The sequence below is a fragment of the Culex quinquefasciatus genome, chromosome 3 (assembly GCF_015732765.1).
Source record: "Culex quinquefasciatus strain JHB chromosome 3, VPISU_Cqui_1.0_pri_paternal, whole genome shotgun sequence".
Lineage (NCBI taxonomy): Eukaryota > Metazoa > Arthropoda > Insecta > Diptera > Culicidae > Culex > Culex quinquefasciatus.
Genome location: NC_051863.1, coordinates 148,094,392 through 148,100,018, shown reverse-complemented (window position 1 = coordinate 148,100,018; position 5,627 = coordinate 148,094,392). Strand labels below are relative to the sequence as shown.

The 5,627-nt window shown below is 36.1% G+C and overlaps 1 long non-coding RNA gene across 1 annotated transcript; it reads right to left on the bottom strand.

Annotated features, from left to right (window-relative positions):
* Positions 1-63: 63 nt before the first annotated feature.
* Positions 64-1,034, bottom strand: LOC119769922. The gene is made up of 4 exons (XR_005278578.1): positions 973-1,034; positions 652-771; positions 350-581; positions 64-293 (listed from the first exon to the last, which is right to left on the bottom strand). It is a non-coding gene; the product is annotated as an uncharacterized LOC119769922 (long non-coding RNA).
* Positions 1,035-5,627: the final 4,593 nt, after the last annotated feature.

The window sequence follows — 5,627 nt, the reverse complement described above, 5'->3', positions numbered from 1 at the left end:
AGCAATTTGAGAACAAATTTTCAAGAATCTAAGTGTGATTAGCAAAACAATAACACAGAACACTTATTTTACTCACGGTTTTTATTGAAACGTCATCGGCTGACCATAGCTGAACCTGTTAGATTACCATGATCATGTCGTTGACTGGTTCTGCCAAAACTGACGTCTGATGTTGGTGCCGTGGATCGCTTGCCGCACGCCTTTCGCGGGAGGAGTTTTGTTCGGTAATAAGCATGTGGCTCATGGACGTCAATCTCGAAAATGTACGCATCCACGAAGGGCCCCTGGAGTTTCTGGAAAATAAATTGTGTTAAACTAAGTGCCAAGGTAATTCTAGGATTCAGCTTACCTTCTGAGCGTGCCGAATCTGTTGACCATCGGGGAAAACCGCTCTAATTATAAATATAAATTTGACCTCCAACGTACTGCTCGATCGCGCCGTTTCGAGTAACAAGCGTTTGTAAATCTTATTGTGCGTTAATTGAGAAAAGTTTAGCTAGGTGCCGCCGTACCGAAAGCGAACTCATCATCGAAGGCTACAAATCTGCGATGATAACGAAACCGCAGCAGCGCACTGTTTACTGGAGGTGGATAAAAAGAAATTCTCGATGATTATTTTGCACGAAAAACCTTTTACCAAAAGAAACTTACAGGCATGCGAGATCCCCGACATCAAGATTGACGCTCCGTCCGATATTTTATGCCGTCAGCAGAACCGGACAAAATAGTCCTACGTCAAAAGTGAATCAACATCAAAATAAACAGTGCACGCTGAAACAAAAGTAAGACAAATCAGACTAAAGCTTCATCAAGTTACACGTTTAGAAGCTAACAATAAGTTTATATTCAGTTTAACCCTTGATAGACTCACGAAATGACTACTTTCTCCTCAACGTGCAACTCAGGAGAAATATTTTGACGTTTCAAATCTTGACCAGAATAATAAATGCTTTTTCTGCGGAGTTTGTGTACCTTCCTGTGATGTAGTGCAATTGCCACATTAATGATTCTCGGGTTCCAGTCGCGACGCGTTTTCGAGTTGATGTGCCCTGCCCAGTAGTTCCTATCTGGACCCGGTTCTTACGATGACGGCCGAACCGATACCTCCACCAACAGCATCGGTCAACCTTAGATTTTGGTTCCACCGAGTCATTGTCCTGCGTGACCTCGAACAGCTGTTCGAGAGTAAACACTAGTTTGACGGCGCTAACTACTTCGCCACAGCTTGTCGTACCGGAAACAACTCGAGCCGTGATTATTGAGGCTATCTTTTGGATTGTCCCACCTAGGAATCCCAGATGCATTACTATGCAAGCCGATTCGTTGCAGTGTTTTTTTTCTGTGTGGAAGATGCAAAAGGAAAACGGGGCAATTAAACACGAATATAATCTATTTTTCAGTAGGAAAAAAACAAGAGATGCGCTGTTGGCAAGCAGTTAAATTGCCCAATATTTTTCGCTTCCTTCCACCCTCAAACGTCTAACCATACAAATTTGCTGCCGATGCTTTTCCGGAAGCGATCCGGCAACAAATTTGTATGATTAAGTTGAAGGGTGGAGTCAATGTAAACAAATCAACTCGTTCATCGCCAATAGTATCGAATATTTACCTATTTCGACGCCGATTCTTGAAGATCGTGACGACGCACTTAATAACTTGCACCATCTCTACTGACAACTCATTCAAACACTTATTTCGACAAAAGCCGATTGATCGTAAAACGTAAACAATCTCTCAACAAAGCACCAAACAAAACTGTTTCGATTTCCTTGCTGTCATCCGCAGCAGCACTCTTTGCTTGAACTTTACATGTTTCAAAAAAATACATTAGCAACATTTACATTATTTTCTTCATTTACATTGTTTTGATTTGTCAAAATTGAGCAAACGTGGGAATATTTACATGCGATGCATCAATTACATGAGATTTTATCTTACATCATAACCAATTACATGACATTTGACTTTTTACATTACATTTCAACATTACATTGAGTAAGTTTACATTAGAAACATGGTTTACATGACATGGAAATTTACATATTTTTTTCTGTGAATGCCTAAAAGCGAAAAATGTAAGAAATTCAACCCGGCTTTTTCTTCAGGAAATGTGTAAAGTCATTTTGGATCTGGAAATATTTTTTTAAATTTTTGTTTGACAGTTTCCCAAAATACGTATTTAATAATTTTCGAGATTTTTTATATGTTTTAGGGGACAAAACCCGCAACTTTTGAGCAATCTATCAAAGTCACCAAACCGATCAGAAAATCCTATTTTCGATTTACAATTTGTTGAACATTCACATGCCCATTTTATATGAACAGCCCGCTAAATTGTATGGAGACTTGTATGGAAAAACAAATTATCCAAAAATGCTCTTCAGGGCATGTATGATCGATGGTTCATCCAAATGAAAAACTAACAAGAAAAGTATCATCCAAATCACAACCCAATACCATATTTGCAAAATTCAAGAGAACTACTCTGAAGCAACATGGCTTCATTTGGCAAAAGGAATGCATGGACTTAATTTTATCCTAACATCAAAATAACAGAAAAGATCAATATGCAAAAACGAAGAGAATTACTCAATTTACTCTCAAAACTAAAAAAAAAGCTGATATTATTGTTCACAACGATAATGGTTTTTTTCTGAGAATAATAGGATCTAAAATAAATATTTCATTAAATTTTCTTGACATACAACATCCTACTTGACAGCTCGTTCCAAGGGGACCATAGTTGATTCATCGAAAAATGTTGTCTTGTAATTATTGTTACTTTTTTTTGCAGTAATTCAAAAAAAATGATCAGAAATTGTTTAAAAGCGTTTTTTTACCGTTGGACACAAAATTTTACAAAGGGCTTTAGGACCGTATTTACCAATTGTTTAAACAAAATAAAATAAACTATTACAAGTGTTGTTACATTAGATTCATTAATTCCCTTTCGTGACTCATGAAACACTTTTTTGGCGTGATTTTACTGCTTAATTATGATGAGTAATTGAATGTACAGCTGTTTACGAAACCCTCAACCTGGTTGATTGTACTTGTGGAAAACATCTATTGAAGTTCTGACTTGTTTTACTACTCATCTGCCATTTTAATTCCTCCCATCCATGAACTGCACTCTCAGCGCTTTTTTTTATTTACGGTACGAATGATTTTTACGACACATTTTTCGCACCAATCATTTTTATGATTTCTTACATCCTTTTTTATCTGCAAACACACAAAAATTGTAAGTGTCTGTTACATCGTGTTGCGTTGCAGCCTTGTAAGCTTTCTTTTGCTTCACTTGGTTTTCTTTTGCAGAAGCAACCAAATACTGGAGGAGAGAAAACGATACGACTAACTAACTGCGAGGGAGTGGGAGAAAGGGAGATTCTTTCATGGTTGCCTTTTTACGAACCGCTTGATATTTATTTCTTCCTTCCCTTTTAATATCGAGCTGCTGCCGCCTATTCACTGCCTAGAGAAAAGGGATGTTTTATTTTATTTCTTTCTTCCCCGTCGATCACACAACAGCGGACGCCGTGTTGATATGCACACATCTACTGCTCTTCTTGGGAGTCCTTCTCCTTTTCGTTGGACCAATGCTTCATTTTCTCATAGAATTTTAAGATATTCTGGATTACCATTAAAGGAAAGAATTTAAAATTTTGATATTTCACCGAAAAATATTTTTTTAGAAAAAAAAACTTTCATTGAGAAACACATTTGAATTCGATGTTTAGAATTAAAAATAATTTTCATGTAAAAAATTAAATTTAGTTTCATGATAATTCAAGAGAACTGTAAACCATGGCCAGGACAAGGATGCTGCTCTGAAGGACCCATTTCCACGGGAGAATGCTCGCGTCATGGTTCCTCTCTTGCGGTAACGGATTCTTTCATGCTGTTTTTATGTTTGCTGAATTATGTGCATAAATATACAAGGATTAAGAATGCACGGACCTTGGTCCGGCATTGATCCTGCGGCTGTGGCTTCGATGATGGCCACTAAAACCGACTCGAGCCTGAGAAAAGAATCTTCGCACCATTCACGCTGGAATGCTGGGAAGATGGGTGCGGTGTGGGGGTGGAAGTGGAAATGATAGCGAGAACCACGGAAGTAATAAACAATTGTTGTGGAAGGCAATAAACTTTGAGTGATGAAGGTATTAAATTGAGAAAGGGCGAAAAAACTTGTTTATTTTTTGTTGATTTAATGATTCCATTTTTAATGTCTGCAATTTAGACAATCATCAACCTTTAGTTTTCAAAATGAACAAACACTATCTAAGTACGAGCAGGTAATTTTTTAAAACTAAGCCCCTCAATGACGGTGCATGCTCAACGGTGCAAATAGTGGTGCCCGTTACCCTGGCTACCAAATTGCTCCGATGCAAATTGGAAATTTTTGACGCAAAGTTCATCTCAATTCGGATAGGTACGTGTCTAGGAATAGCACGTGCACGTGATGGCACTCACGTGCTGCAGCTCGCAAAATGCATCGAAAATGGTTCCCTACGTGAAGCCATTTATGTGCTGGATTGTGCAGTGGAAGAAATTTGAATTTTTCTCAAATTAATAAATAAAAAAATAATGATAACTAGAGGTGGCCAAAACCGCTCCTTTTAAGAAGTCGCTCATTTTCGTTTGCTCATTGAAATGAGCGGTTCTTTTGAACGGCTCTTTAATCTTTTTCTAAATTTTGTTAAAAAGGTTGTTTAAAAGAACGGTTTGATTCTTAAAGTTTTTTTTTTTTTAAATTGGACGTTTATAAATTATTAGAATAAAATAATTGGAAGATTCGTCTTGGCAGTCACTATGTTAATATTTATACTCGAACCTAAACGTTGAATTAATTGGATGGGGAGAGCACACAAACTTAAATCTAGGATTTTTAAGAAAACTGCTATCAATTTTAAGAAAATGCTAAAATTATACAAATCTTCGGCGATCTCTTTTCTACATTCTGATTTTATAAATAAAGTCTATAAATGGAAAAGTTTAAACGGAAAAGAGGATTATCTTGTTTCCAAAAGCGCATGGGCTAATTGGTAGTTTTTGTCACAAAATTTCAAGCCAAGCATATTGATATGCTAAATAATGTATCTTTACCATCAGTTATGTAATGAAAAGTTTTTTTTATTTAATTTAGAAAATCATTCAGTAATTTCAAGGAAATTTTTAAAGCTGAATATAAGTAACTGAAATCTTTTAAGTGGTGTTCAAATATTGTTAAAATGATATTTAGAGTCTCTCCATGTATATTGATGAAAAAGTAGCTATAGACCTCTCAACGAAATATGTTGATACAGTTCTCAAAATGTCGGGAAAAAGCCCATCTTTGTTTTTTTAAGCCTAAAGTACTCGAAAAAGTACATCGTGGGACAATCCAGACAAATTTGACATTAATTTATAAGCAATGAAATATTTTAAATTAAATTTTCAATTCCCTAAAACAAATTTCATGCCAAACATTTGTTGGAAATGAATTCAATGAATTATATTTGTATTTTTTGAAAATAGACACAAGTATAAAAATCATTCAATCTTGGAACGGTTTTTTTTTCCAAATACCGGAGTTTCAAAAAGAACCGTGACACTATTTCGTGAACCATGGTTCGTTCGCTCTT